We start from the raw sequence: 15,834 nt of genomic DNA on the forward strand, positions 1-15,834 counted from the left end.
ACTAGACAGCATGACATTTAATAAAGCAATCGTCTGAAAAAAGCCCAAGAAATCTTTTGAGGTGTTTTATAGTCCTTACCGCAGCGTACATGTATCTGCTTTTGAAGTAAGTGTCACCTATGGTGAAGCCAGTTTGTTGTTCAAAAGGCCTCGTTATAATGGTGGTATACTGTAAATAAATTAATTTAGCTGTCAGCTTGTAAGAACAGCTTTCAATGAAAAACGTGCCTTGCAATGGTGACCCTAAAGATGTTTCAATTCAAACTTTCACCGAGGAGGAAGTCACACTGGCACTCATGTTATTGAAAATAAGCTATAAGTAATTTTCATTCAAGTAGATTTTGAATTAAAAGGTAAATTTACTTTTTTGAAGCAGGGAAGCAACTGTAAACAATGATGACACACTGTTTTCATTGGCATAGTCTAACTAAATTTCCCAGCGGTAATTCACTTATCACTAATTTTAGACATTACTTTTTTGTAAACAGAGTATATATGTAATAAGTTATTTCTCTTTTCCCTGACTACTCTTCTCACATGGATTAGCAATGTCAGCCACAGATACACAGAAACTTTATCAGTCACAGGATAGCAGAAACAGATCAGAGGCCTAGGTCGAGGCAGCCGCTGAAAGCTTTCATGGTGTGGGTTGCCAGTTCCAGTTGTTCTTTGAGATTTGCCACAACAGCCAGCCACTCGTGTATTTGTGGGGTTGTGTAGTCTTGTCCAATATCAATGGTCCATGAAAAACAATGTTTATGACAAAAAATGGTTCATTCAAATTGGGAACTTTTGCTGAGCAGTATGGAATAAAGCCAGAACAGAACACAGAAACGCCTTTAGGGGCACTATGTACTGCAGACAGAGTTACATTGAATTTTCATAACCTCCATACTGAGCAGGTGCATGTCAGAAAGGCAGTGGAAACAGTTGACTGCTTTTGATGCACAATATGAGCAGCACACAAACTTTTCTCGAGAGAAGGGAGCAGTATCATTTAAAACATTTTAAAGTGCAGTCAAACAAAAGTCAATCTGCCTGAGATCTTGAACACGCAAGAAACAGTTACTCTTGTTAAAAAAACGTGTTAAAGACGTGTGTTAAACAACTTTTGCTTTCCTTACAAGTTGAGTTGAGGGCTTCTTTATTTTTTTATTATACACAAATGCTGGGAAGTCACAAGTAAGGCACGACCAGACCAGGCAGGAATTGTGTAAGCTGTTTTGCAGATGTTACAAGCCTTCTTGTTGGGAGGCGGGCAAAACCTTGGGGAATTAATCGCAATGGCCTCTGCACAAAGTTAATCAATTCACTGTAACAGCTTGAGACTTGTGCCGTTGTACGACATCAAATAGGCCACAGTGATTCTACATTTCTTTTTTCAGTTTCAACAAAGGCTGCAGTGTACACAAACTTCTTTTTAGTCTGTACCGTGCTAGATTCTCATGCAGTGTCAAATGACACCGTTTCTGAGGACAAGTTCATGACGTAGCTTCCAGCTCCTATGTCTGTGTGAGGGCCACATTGCATCTAGGCCAACTGCACGGGAGGGTTCCAAAATCCCTGCGACACATTTTCTGACATCTTGCCCACTGAAGGAACAGCCTGGAAAGAAAAACAAAAAGACACCTGTAATTGCTCAGTTTATTGCACATTAGTACACTGCTTCTTAGTATGGTAACTTTTAGCTCACCACTTTGCCTAATCAAATTTAGAGGTCCCATTCAGAAACTCTGCGTTGTAGTTTGCCAATAGTTATTCTATTTTCCGCTTAGCTCGACCACCTTTTAGTGGTCCTACAGGAGTGTAATTGATGAGCGTCGAGTGTACGTGTTGCAGACTGAAAATTTTTAACCTTATCAGGGCGTGTTGCAGACTGAACATGTTCAACTTTATCACCTTTTCCATCAATCTTTATAAGCGTGTAGGACACCATGCTTGTAAGGAATGAGGGCATATTTCTGTTTTCTCTTGTCTTCTTTCTGTTGCCGTACACGGATGCCCTCCTTACATCCTTTCAGAATGTCACGCGCACAACTGTTATCAAGAGATGCTCGGGAACTGGGCTTAGGTCAGTTAAGTCCAGGCTTTCTGCCGTGTTGCGGGGACAAGATTTCCTGGGGCTGTTTAGAATACACAAGTTAGCGACAACCCGCTTTACAATCTTCGAGTGTCCAGACGAGAAAGGAAGTAACGGTTGGCATGCTCGAGGCTCGTACTGCCAACACGGACAGCCACCATAGAATCGTTGTTTTAGGTCTATGAATTTTATTGTCTTGTCCGGGAGAAGTTCACGGGTTAAACTGAGCGGCTGCAAATGCTGAGGGAAAGCACTGAGTGTGGCAGAACAACTTGGTTGATAGGCAACCGCACCTCTAAACACAAGGTAGTCGTGAAAAAAGCGAACAAACGTAACTTTGTTCTAGCTTTGCTGTAGCGGTTCAAATAGCCTGTTAGTCTGTCAAAACCTCCGAAGAATACCTCAATGAGAACTGGGGCCACACAGGACCCAATGCACATTTTGCTTGCTGGCAGATAAATGCTGTCACACCAATCCATGAAAGTTGACTTTAAATAAAGCGAAAACAGTTCGATAAACCCCTCCACTGTCAAACCAACAAAATTTTGAAACTTCAACATCCCGTAAATGTCGATGTTCTATAAACTCCAACAGTCGGCCATAAGGTAAGCTGTAATACAAGTCTTTAATGTCGACCGAAAACACTGTGAATGTCTGCTCGTGGCTGTTCTTGAAGAACGTGCCCAGCTCCTCTGATCCCTTAATTGTAAACAGGCCATTCAAATTGACCATTACTAGCTTCTTTCGAAGAAGCTAGTGAGGTTGTAAATCTACAAACTATCCTAAGCTTGTGCAACAAAGATATGCTGTACTGAGCAGTCACTCACACAGACGGCGACTGTGTGTGCAAGCTGCCTGAACACTCTGGAACACAAGCGGCTTCCCCAAGAGCCAGAAACAATAATTGGCTGCAGCATTTATTGACACCCAGTAATAACGGTTATAGAAACTGCATCACACACATACAGCTACATAAGTGCTAGGCTGAATGACGATAAGGATCTGCAGGTAAACACGGAAACAAAGCAGCTCTTTTTGCACATTTGTACGACCCCTGCATTACGCAGAGGTGTAATATTTATGCAATATTTGGCAAATGTGAACGCACTAACAACTGGAAAGACGAAATCGCAATGTTTGGAACCTGTAATGTTGCCCGAACGAAGTTTCTCACTTTTTTCATCGGAGCAAGTGAAACAAATACCACGACTTAGAAAGAGGCGTAACCATACCGCTAGATGTGGAAATGAACTCCACAGCAAGGTGTACGAAAAAGTAGTACAGTCGAGTCCACTTATAACAATACCGGTTTTAACAATATATCGGATATAACAATGGACAGCCGCGGCACCGTCAGCTTTTCATTGTATTCTATGGCAAAATAAACCGCTTATAACAATGCTGTCATGATGCAATATCGGTTATAACAATTAAATGTGGGCACTGGAACCAACCCTGAACGAAAAAAAAAATGCAAAAACGCTGCGACAATGCCACCCCAACCCCGCCTATTACGCAAAAGGGCATGAGAGCATACGCGCGGCGGCCAGGCGATAGCGCACTTGGCCTCGCACGCGGCGAGTGCGTGCCGAAGAGGCTCGCATGCCACCGCTGCTTTCGCCTGCCGCGGCGACGCGGAGGAGGGGGAGGAGGACCGGATGACCAGGAGGACCGCAGTCGAAGCTAACTGCTTACGGTTTTGTACCTGCTAAAAAGTGAAAAGTTTAAGCAACTTCCCCCTCATTAAGTGCTCTTGTTTATCATGTTCCCCTCATTAAATGCTCTTGTTTGTCGCGTTTTCTTTGTTATTTTCGGCATAACCCGCTTATAACAATATTCGGTTATAACAATGATATTTTCATGGCACCTCAATATTGTTGTAAGTGGACTCGACTGTAGTTTGTTGGCTGGCTCTCAGACGAGGGCATTACCTATGTAGAAGAACGGCAAAGAAGCTGCCTACCGAATAGTCTAACTGCATGCGGGATCCCTTTCTTTTCTTTGGCAAAGTGTTAATAAACACCTTCTGTTGAATGGTGCAGCTGATGGTTGCTGGGTTCTTGTCTTTTCACAAAAGTTGTTGCTGAAAACTTGGGAATGACGTGACAAATCATCTCCTCAAAACCACTGAAGAAGCAGCCTTTGCAATTGAACCAAAGCCCGTGCTACAATATGTCCAGTTCAGGCCCAATGCTTTCCAGCTGCCAACAAGCTTTAGGCTGTCCGAACCTGAACGCACTGGTGTGCCATGCCATTCGTGAATGAACTCAGTTGATCCCATGCCCAAGCCCTCACAAGAATGGATTGACACAAGCGCTATCAGGCCACCCTTTGAGTCGGTGTACTCACAATGAACTTTGGAAACTCAACAAACAGACTGAAGAACTTGCGCATGATTACAAGTCTGAGCTCGAGCGGAAAGCTGTGGAAGCATGTCATGTTTTCATATGTGTGGCCAAAGCTAAACTCTCACGTCGGAGCGAAGAAAATCAATACCCACAAATGGCAAAAGCCCCGATAAATAATGCAAGGTCACTGAGTGCACAAGGAACATTCGATGGAGCGATTCAAGGCGAGTGCTCCTTTTGGAATGAGTATGAAGACACCACACTACAGCACACAGCTGTCAACTATTGACAAGTTCAAATAACTCACCAAATACCTTGAGGGGAAGGCACACGACAGGATCAGCAGCCTTTCCCTTTCTGACAGCAACTACCAAATAGCGGTCAATCTACTGGAGGAACACTGTGGAAGGAAGGACCTTGCGATTAACCACAACTCACTTCCTACAGCTGCAGGCTGTTGATTCAGCTAAGAGACATTTGCTGCGACGTCTCTACGACCAAGTGGTTAAAAACGTTAGTTTTGAAGCACTAGGGGTGAAGCAAAAGTACAGCGCTTGCTCAGTGGTTATCAAGAAGCGGCTACCTCACTACTGTGAGCAGAAGCTGATGCAGCTCAGTCCACTGACACATTTTCGGTGCTCCTGGACCTCTTTTTAAAAAGAAGTCCAGAGGCACGGAAGCAGTAGAAGTCCATAGCAGTGAAGAGGCTTTGAAACCGTATCGGGTGAGTTTACTCGCCAGAAAAAGCCCTTACTTGCACTTGCCACCATTTCCAGAAATAACAAAGCTGCCAGTTCTGCAATGCAAAAACCAACCTTTACTAGGTGTGACAAAATTTAACCCTCGAGCAAAATTACCTACTCGAATGAAGCAGCCGTTGCTGCAAGAAACTTCACTGCACCAAGGACTATCGAAAAGCACGATTCCTGAGTTGGCAAATCTGTCGCTGCCGACACCAAAAAATTCTTGTGTGACCTTAAAGATACCAGTTGTTTGGCAACAGACATCCAGGAGCAGTTAGTCTGTCGCAAAAGGAGTCCAAGTGAACAGCACTCTGACACGGGGTCCGGACAGTTTATCGAACAGCGGTTTATCGAATGCCGTTTCATCGAAGTCGTTTTATCGAATGCCGTTTTATCGAACGCCGTTTTATCGACGGGCGTTCTATCGAAGCCGTTTTATCGAAAATGTTTTTCTCAGCCTTTTCATTTGAGCCTTCTGCACTATATTATTTTCGTTTCCTCTATGCTACGTAATTCAAAAAGGTTGTCTCCACAGCGGTTTCTTATTAGTTACCAAAATTTGTAGTATTTAAAGCAGACGCATTTTATTTCTTGCATGCCTTTAATGTTTTGGGGATGTGCAAGGGATTCTCTCCGTCAATTTCTTATTCGGTTCATTGGGCAGGCGGATCTTCTATAATGACTTTCCGTCTCTGTATATTCCCCCATCTGATCCACAGCATACATGCCATTGTAGCGTACGGTATAGGCTATAATGCCGATATGCTTCTCAGTTTTTCATAGTCCAGCTTTGTATCGCCACATCATCACTTTCCCGCGTGTGTTTATGTAACTCATTTCTTGGCACTTGAGCAACCCTGTCGCGTTGGCTCAAGGGATAAGGCGGTGTTAATGACTCTACGCTGTGGTGCTAAGCCCAAGGTCATGGGTTGTATCCCCGCCCCGGTGGGTGTTTTTTGGGTGAAGGCGAAAAGCGAAAACCCCCGTGTCAACATTTTGGCGCGCATAAAAGATTTCTAAGTGGTCAAAATTAATCCGGAGCCTTCAACTACGGCGCGCCTAGTTGCTGAGGTCTTTCTTGGACGCGTTAAACCCCAAAATCAATCAAATCAGCGCTTGTGCGTCCAGTGTCAAAACTTTCAACTGGATAGCTAGTAAAACCGACATGTGTTTCTAGCTCTTTTGATGAGTTCACATATGACGAGTTGGCTGTGACGGGTTCACATATGACGAGTTGGCTGTGACGGGTTCACTTGTGACGAGTTCTCCCAGACTCCACCACCTCTGTTGGGGCCTCACTTTCATTGTCGTCTCCCCCCCCCCTCCTTCCCGTGTTCCATTCATATAGCACTAATCTTTCAGAAGTTCTTGGCACGAGATTTCTCTAGATGCAAACAATGCGACCACATGGTCCGCGTGGGAGTTACGTGTAAACCACGTGACTAGAAAAATTGGGGGAGGACAAGTGTTTTTATCACGTAATGATGAACTATGGCGGAAGGATATATTTGGCAACACCAACCTAAATACACATCCAAAGTATATTGCTCACGCGGTTAGGTTTGTTATTATAGTATAGTGTTGAATTCTGTCATATAAACAAGAGGGACGTACATGCTTGAGTGCAATCAATGAAGACGCAAAAAAATTTAAAAATCTAATGAAACAAAGGTGATTGAAAACGAGAGAGATCCTCCAACAAATATAAGCAGGTTTTTGTATGTAATGCACGGCAGAGACAACGTAGATTGAAGCTAACTGCAGGTTAGGTTAATACGACGGCCAGTTAAACAAAATAAACCCCAAAAATTACAATGAAAGCCGCCGAACCACACTTTCGATAAAACGGACGTGGGTGGTTCGATAAAACGACATTCGATGAAACGGCGGTCGATAAAACGGGCATTTGTTCGATAAAACGGCGTTCGATAAAACAGTGTTCGATAAACTGTCTGGGAACCCTCTGACACATGTGACGGATACCGTTTTGCTGCAAACAGCGACAGTTTGGGCAAGTGGTTCCGCTAGGCTGCAAAACTTCTTCATTGCCTTCTCGGCGGTAGTAGCCAGTGGACATTGGTCATGGACAGCATAGCGAAAAACATTCATTGTAAAGTCATCGGAAAAGAGTGTCCCAAATTACAAACATAGGCAAAATGCCCTCTCGCAAGCAAACCCCAAGATGCGTGGAGCTGCTTATTCCAAGCCAGCACAACAAGTATGTCTTAGTCGAAGCCCTCGAGGTACCCTTGACACGCAGTGCAAATCCGTTCACGGTTTGTACTTTTTGCATGGGAGATCAGTGACCTTTACCTCGCCGATGATGCTGTCGCATCAGATGGCACCATCAAAACACTGATAGGAGTCGGGTACTGGAAAGTCGCAAGTGGCAAAACTCGAAGGCTTAAAAACGGGTTAATGGTAGTGAGACATCTTTAGGGTGGATGCCACAAGGCCCATTAAAAAGCACCCAGGAAGACCTCGTTGTAGTAGCTAAGGGCGTACAGTGGTGGACAAATGAAATGTGAACATGCAAATGTGAACCAAAACATGCAAAACTGAAATACTGTTTGTGGACGTCCAATACCGGGTCGCTGTTGCTATAACTGCAAAACCACGTTTCCCAACTTTGTTACTAGAATTAAGCCACGCCTCAAAAAAAAAATTGGACTTGAATAGGAAGAAATTGCCCTACTGTGTGTACTGGTTCGTATTTTCATGATCACTTGTTCATGACTATGTGAGGACTTGAAGAAAGGCGATGTACAGCTGGATGACATTACAGCAACGTTAGCATGCACATCTCAAGAACCGAAGCCTTATCCAAGGCAAACAAGAAAAACGACTGTACACAAGGGCAATGTACGCAATGACAGCACCTCATCAAGCAACACAGTTTTGGCATAGATTGAAAGACAAACGTGATTTGACGGTGGCCAAAGCAAAGAGCAGGAGCTGTCAAATGCTAAACAGAGATAGCTGTTCTGCACTGTAATGAGCTCAAGCAAACCAGCCCCTTGTCAATGTTTCCAGCCCTCGACAGAGCTTCAGTTTTGGTATAGAGGTACATGAAGGGCACAAGGACACCCTGCCTATCAACGAGAAATCAGTTTAAGCGGCTCTCCAAACAACACACTCTCACAAGTGCCCTCCGCCACAGCAGCAACTACATGGAGAGGCCTCTTTGTGTGAAAAGCAGACAGGCTGTGCATCCGAGGGCACTGGTTCCCTTTTCCAAGCCTACAGAGAAACAGTGCATGCAACCCGTTGAATACAAAGACTGTCCCACTGCTTGACGACCAACTGTTATTTCGACGTCCTGCAAGAATTTTGATGAAGCGAGCAACATGAACTCGTCACCTTTTGATTGGCCACTGGGCCACAAAAGCTGCTTTGTAGGCAATGCTGTTCTTGAAGTAGGACACGCAGAAGCACTGTTGGAAAGTTCACCTAGGAAATTCGTACTCAACTGTTAAACATGTAGTTGCAGCCAAGGAGCGCAACAAAAACATAAGTGTCGCAAGCAGTGAGGATTCACAAGAGACGAACAGCGAAGGCACTGCAATAATGCAGGACCATATTTCCATGTTTGTTAAGCCCAGGGATTTCCAGCTGCCTCTGAAGAAGTGGAACAAGCTGCACCTCTCGGAGAATAGGACCCTGGCCATGCGCAAGACGGGTCAGAAGAATCGAGGCAAACAAGTCTAAGTGAGCTGTCGAAGAATGCAAAGAAGACATGACTACTAAGGACGGCGAACTCAGGAAAGCAGAGAGCAGTGAAGAAGCCATTGCAGACAAAGTTTCAACCTTTCAGAGGCCTGAGTTAGCGAAATCCTTGAGAAAGACGGTGAAAGGAGTTCAGCAACAAGGAATACATTACACGTAGAGGGCAATGTGATGCGACAATTTCACTAGTTCACAAATTGACCTACTTTGTTCTTGAGTCTTAGGACAGCACAACTTGAAATAGTGTGAATGCTGTCACAGGTGGGAGGATATTGGGAAAAGTAGTAGTTAGTTGGCTGCCCCTCGAACAAGGGCACATACGCGCACACAAGATTGGGACAGATGCTACCCTGAAAATGGGCTGACTGCAAGCATGATCTTCTGCTTTTGCCTTTGGTTATGTGTTAAAAACACCTTCTGTTCGATGGTGCACCCGAAAGGTGCTGGACTCTGGTCTTTTCGCTAAACAGGGTGTGAACAAATCACCGAGTCCCATGTGCATTTATTGGCTATGTTTGTTTGCCATGCCACGCCTTACTCTGGCAAAAGCGGGTGCATGGCAGCTCTGGAACTTGCACACACCAGAAACTAAAAAAGACCCACAAGATGCTATCATACCAAACTGCAAACCACTACTTCAACATCCCGTGATAATTTCAGAATTGGTGGGGAGGGTGCCTGATGCTGAGCGTCAGAAATAGACTGAGGTTTTACTTGCACTATAAATAACACAACTAATTTCCCCTGGAGAAGTGCAGAATTCCCACATACGTAAGGGCTCCAGAAATGCACTTCCAGGTAATTTTACGAGCTGCCGGTGTTCCTGCATTCAACAAGAAACTTCCACAGCTCAGATGCCAAAGCACTATGCAGGAAGACGATATTGGAGTGGGTTTGGAATGCAGATTGTGTTCACTAGCAGTTATGGGCCGAAAGTCTTCTTCCACTATTTGTGCATGTCATTCTATTTTATCAGTTGATAGGTCTAAGGGACAGGCCTTAACTCTTTCGCTACTGCGCCTATCAAAATCGATCAATTTGATCGATACTTTTGGGAGCGCCTTTTCATTGCGTTCCAGGCGTTTCTCGAACAAGTAAAGCTTTTCGGAGTTATATCACAAAATGGCCTTTCAAAATCAGTTTTATTTTCATTTTTGCAACGGAAACATGATTTTTGACACGCTTTTGAATCACCTGGGTGTGGAAAAGGGGCGTGGTCATCGCGCGTCACGGCTACCAACGAAGAATGCGTGCAACTCGTAATTACTCTGCACCAGCGCTTGTTTTTTGCTATCCGGGCGTGAATGGGGAACTAGCAAACAATTTTCAATCGTCAGGTTCGCGCTCTGATAGTAATAATCCCAGAAATCGGCTGAAAATGTCAAGCAGTGCCTGGTTGCAAAGCTACTTTATGATTTTAGGTAGTTTTATTGCCTTTGCGCGCGTTCTTCTAAGTACTGTGGTAGTTCTACTTACCCCAGGACCATTCGCAAACAGTTTACAACAGTTTCGGTTTCGTTTCTGCGTCGCGAAATTCATTGGGTAACTGCGCTACTACGCAGTTACCCAACTTCAAGGCTACCTGCCATGGCGCCTTGAGCGTCCGCGACTGATCCTCGAACAAAGCACGGCGCTCCTGATTTCCCCCCACCCTAACCCGATTTCTGCGATAAGAACTTCAGATGCAAGTCAAAAGGTCACACCCAGTCGCCAGATATTTGTTCCGCCATGACAGCGCTTCAAACCAGCCTTACACTGCCAGCTGTTCGCCTTCCAGTTTCGTTTCCATGCGAGGGTATATCTGGATGTCTAATGTTGCTTCTTAGTTGAACTGTCTATTCGGACGGAGTCGCTGATAAGTTTTTGTACTCTTTCATATGAAAAATGTTCGATGGCGCTGCAATAGAGGAGGGTCGTTGTGCTGATCTTTTTAAGCGCTTAACTGCTACTCTGCCAAAGATCGCAGGGCACGATTCTAGCTCATCGTACCTCATTTTTGCGAGCAAGGCTACAATTGCGAGTAAGAAGATGATAACAAAGCTCAGCCTTATGTTTCGAGAGATAACTGACCGTGAACGACAACAAGCATCAGCCAACTGCGTTCCGTGTTCAACTTCATGCACGTTTTTTTCCGCACCGCGTGCTATTCCCAAATATTGTGCTCACTGTAAATGCAAAGTCAGCCATTGACAAGATGTTTTTACGTTATGTGGGGGCAAATTGGTGCCTCCGATACGTCAAACCACCAGATTTATTCCAGGGAACCACCCGAAACTGCACAATTTGAATTAGAAGTTGGGCTTCACCGCATGACACGAGCACCGTGCATGCTAACATTTTTTTTTATATCTGACAAACTGTTCCGCACAAGTCGACATTTTTTCTAGGGCGCGTTTTTGAAATGTTTTCCTACAAAATGTATATTCTAATTTTTTTCTACTACCGGTGGTTTGATATACACAACTCCTTTTTTATCATTTTTGTCGACAAATTGACAAAATATTTGGTTTTGATATTTTTTTACAGCTATGATATATAAAAACCTTTAAAAAACTGGTATTATTGGAAATGCCGTTAAATAATCTGCATTTTGTGCTCCTGCAATTAGTGCCTAACCAATTTTTAGCAGGAAAAAAAAATGTTTTCTTGGACCCCTAAAATTAGTCAATCTTCCGGCGGTAGCGAAAGGGTTAAAGTATTTACAACGCAATAATATCAGAAAGAAGGAATTAAAAGCAACAGTTCAATGTCGCATCACATCTTGCTCGAGGAAAAAAAGCAAGCTAATATTTATGCTCTCAGCTGTACTGCTACATTATTCACACGGTGTAATAAGACACCGTAAAAGCATACCATTCTGGGTCTGGTGCAGGTTCCTGTACCTTGGGGTCTGGCCAAAGTAGTGCTGCACCCTGCAGCAGAGAATTTCTTAAGCACAAAGATTTGCAAGGAGTAGGCACAAAGTGCACGCACAGAATGTATTTACATACACTTGTTCACTGTTAAGTCCAGTTGGAGGCTACCATATTAACCAAGCTTCACACTCCCCCTCCCAATTTGACAAACAAGAGGTTGTCTAAATCAACAGGGCCTTCCGATTTGAAAATTCTGGGAACCTATACGGCTTTTCAGAACACAATTCAATCACTACTTGTGGTGTCTATGTATTATTTTTACTCAATTATTGCTAAATTTTGAAATCAAGCTTGCGAGATTATTAAAAAATTACTCTCACAAGGGTCCCAGGCTTTCAATGCCACCACCCCTCACTGCACAGCTTGCTGTTTTGTTTGCTTGTAATTGTTTATAAGATTAACCCAGCAACTAAAGTGCTTTAAGAAAATTTAATAAAGACAATATCAGATAATAAAATACAAATAAACGTTCAAGTTAACCTGAAAAGTAAAAAAATAATGCCTTTTAGCCACCAGTGTTGCTTCCTAAGGGGCCTGTTGCAGTTCACGTAGAAAAAAAGGGAAGGAAGGTTCCTTATTGGTACTGGTGCACAAGGCATTAGAAATTTTGTGATGTCAATAGTTTATTACAATTTTCTTCATTCTCTTCGAACCGATTTTTCTTGTGGACTCCGAGTCATCCAAAAAATGTGATTCCACCATACAGTGTGAGCTCTTTACAAGAAACATGAAAGGTGCAAGTTGAACTGTATGCATGAGGTGGTTAATTTTGCAATATTTTATTGTGTTACTGACACGACCTACTTTCAAATAAAAAAAGACATACAGAGCTCTAATGGTTAGTTTGGTTAGGTCATTCGAGCTAAGTCATTGGCAACATTCTACTGCCTGCCATTTTTTAATGCATTACTTGGGTACTTGTCCCAAAATCTGTGCCTGTGTGAACCCAGCCTGGTAGGTAATGTCCCACCACTCATTCACGCTCTGCACTCCAGTCATTCCACAACCAATCCTCACCAGTGCAACCATCATGCTTGCTCTTTGCAGTCTACTTTAAGTGAGGATGGAATGGCATCACAGCCTCAGATGAGGACACTCCCCACTTCTGTGAAGATATGACTATCATTCCTAATAAGGAACCTGGTACAGTTCACAGTTTTTCATGTCAGTGAGCAGCATCATCCTACCTTTTTTTTAATATGTCATCATTTTGCCACAGGGCGTCAAAAACACGGGGAACCTATCTTCACAACAATATCGGTTCTCATTTTAACCTTTATGCCAGCATGTATAAGGGTGAAAAAGCAGTTCGTCCGCTCTTTACGCCGTCCTTTCTAGTGGTACGGCGCACAGGATGCCCTAGCACCAAAGGGTCACAGAAATGCTGTGTGATGCTTCCATCACTGTGCGGCCCCACTGTTCAGCAGGATGGAACAACCTGACAACTGCCTAGGCAAAGGGAAGTTCCCCATCTCTGTGCTTACTTCTTGCCCCATCCATTTAGGAGGTTACTCAGACATGGCACAATGCTTAGTGAGGTTCCATAGAAAGTGTGCATACCACGTCGACGTTGGAGGAGGAGCTCTCCGTGACTTGCGACTTGACCACAGGGGCGCTTGCAGGCGTGTGAGGCTGCGGCAGAGTAAAAAATGGCTTAGAGAATGTGCGGTTACGAACCAGCTTAAGACCATTTGAGACATTTTCTAAACCCACTCTCAAGACGGTTGCTTAAGACAGCCGCGCACTATCGGCTCCTTCACACTGCAAATTACTGTGGCTTATAAAAACAACATATAAACTTTCCGTGTATCAAGGTAGAGCTTGTGCGTGTGCTTAGAGCTAGCAAAGTGGTCATAATGGCTCAGGCAAGCCTCAAAGCCTGGAAGAGAGCGATGCCTCAGAAACTCAAGTGGCACAGAAGGTGAAGAAGGCAGAGGAGGGAGGTCAAAAGACAAAGAAAGGAACACGGGGAAAGGGAAGGAAACACGACGTAGGAATAAAAGTCTTCAACAAGTAACGAAACATATGCATTCAAAGGACATCAGCACACAAGTGCCTCAATTAATTTGTTGCAACATGTCTGTTTGCCAATGGACAGATGAACCAAGCTAGTCACGCCGATGAGCTTTGTAGACAGCTAAAAATTCTGCTGGACTTGTGCAGACGCCTCAAAAATGTAATGACAACTTTGTGCTTACCATTACAGACATTCTAACCGTGAAAAAAGGTTGATGGTGCCCTTTTTGCGCTGGTACTTGACGCTAACCAAGGCCATAGAAATGTAGGCTGCAGTGGAGCATTGGTTTGCTGATCAAACTGCAAGATAAAAAGGACATTAATAGCTTATGCCACCCAGTCTGCAACAGTACGTTTGCAGCAACCCAGAGGTCTGTACTACAGGCCATATCACTGCGAGCATAAAACAAAGCAAACAGCAATACAGACAAAACAAACACGATGGAGCATCCCACGAAACCGGTGGCACCGCTGTTAGTGAATTCAACTACAAACATTGTGGTCCCAACTGCTGGTTGCAACAAGGGCCTCTCAGTCTGGCCACAAGTCTCGATTTAGTTGTGACACCAAAAGCATGAGTATCCAACCTCATGAATGCTGCTGAGCCAAGGAACAGGTGAAACAAAACGTTGCAAGAGGGGCTCATTACTGTCTGAATTACATGTTTGGCTAGAAATGCATAGTTCAGATAGACGCATATTTATTTACGTCCACGTAAAGATGTTCGCGCTGTTTCGGGCTGTGTAATATTTGTTTCCTTGAGTTTGCGCCCGAATACTGCTCGAACACGTGCCTTAGTTTCCTTCAGCCGTCCGCAATGTGTTATGTATTGCTTATGCACAGGGAGCGGAGACAAGGCTTTTGCGATTGATCTGGAAAGCGTTGCTCGCGAGAGGCTTGATGCAAGCAATTATCCCACACTTATCACACTTTTTAAAAGTCCAATAGGTCCACTGACATCCCCCAGAACTTTCTAGACATCTCCGTGAGCGCCCAGCGATACATGCATGCACGTAAAAAAAGGAGCCCCGACGGTTTCGACTACCGAGCGCCATTTCGTATTTCGCTTAGTGCGCTTTTAACTTTCGGCATGATGCTTCCATAACGGCCAAGAAGCGCGCAAATGTGCACCACAAAGTTTTTTGTTGTTTTAAATTTCGGTGACAGCGCGGTGGCGGTTCCCTAAGATTCATATCAACGGAATCTTACGAACGAGCCTGCTTGATTTGAATTGCGTCTTTGTTATTAACTTGCGAAAGGCGTATTTTACAACATTCAGTTTGTTTCAACCCTAATTATGCGGTGCAAAGTTCGCATACTAACAATTCGACGTAGGCGCGCGTGGTTACCATGTCATACGTATCACCAAGCAGTGGGAGAAACACGCAAGAGACATTTTTCTAACTGCGCGCTTACCTCGCATAGCTCCGCACGTTTCCAGGCGTCCAGTCGTTACGGTGATGCTGTGTAACCATCACGCCGCTTCTCTGGGTCTTTTGAGAGCCTAAACAGGCGAGGTATCGTAAGCGCTGCGGTTGCTGCGCCAACACAGCAGCCACCCATCGCAAGTAAACACGGCGTCGTCAGAGTGGTCGCAGCTCGGCTGGCTCGGCGGTGGTTTGGCGTCTCCGAAGTACGACCCACTCGGTTCACTTAGGTTCACTCTCCGCGCACTGCGAAAACGCTGATAAATCCCCCACGCTGATAAGACGTACTGTATCTTTTGGCCGGCGTGTAGCAAGCTTCGTCGGCGTCGTTGCCGGGGCCGGACTCGCGCGGGTGACGGGTCTGGCGGGTTTCTATGAGAGACGTCACGTTTTGTAAGCATGACGTCACCACTATTCGTGCTGAGCGTCCGCTCGCAGAAATGCATTGATGGCCGAACTCTTAGTAGTATAGAAGGCTCTGGGCCGAACTAGGGTGCCTCGATGCGCGCCCGCTCTGCGGAGGGTGACGCCACTCTTTGAAGGGGTCGCCGCCGCCAAGACCGGTTCTCGGGAGGCGCT

The 15,834-nt window shown here is 44.7% G+C and overlaps 1 long non-coding RNA gene across 1 annotated transcript; it reads right to left on the minus strand.

The window, feature by feature from the left end:
• Nucleotides 1–84: 84 nt before the first annotated feature.
• Nucleotides 85–15,611, minus strand: LOC144177056 (uncharacterized). Its single transcript, XR_013323809.1, has 5 exons — nt 15,245–15,611; nt 14,011–14,128; nt 13,373–13,444; nt 11,751–11,809; nt 85–1,605 (listed from the first exon to the last, which is right to left on the minus strand). It is a non-coding gene; the product is annotated as an uncharacterized LOC144177056 (long non-coding RNA).
• Between the last annotated feature and the right edge of the window lie 223 nt (nt 15,612–15,834).

This window comes from Haemaphysalis longicornis, unplaced genomic scaffold (assembly GCF_048455015.1).
Source record: "Haemaphysalis longicornis isolate Haplotype H1 unplaced genomic scaffold, Haemaphysalis longicornis Haplotype H1 scaffold_1, whole genome shotgun sequence".
Lineage (NCBI taxonomy): Eukaryota > Metazoa > Arthropoda > Arachnida > Ixodida > Ixodidae > Haemaphysalis > Haemaphysalis longicornis.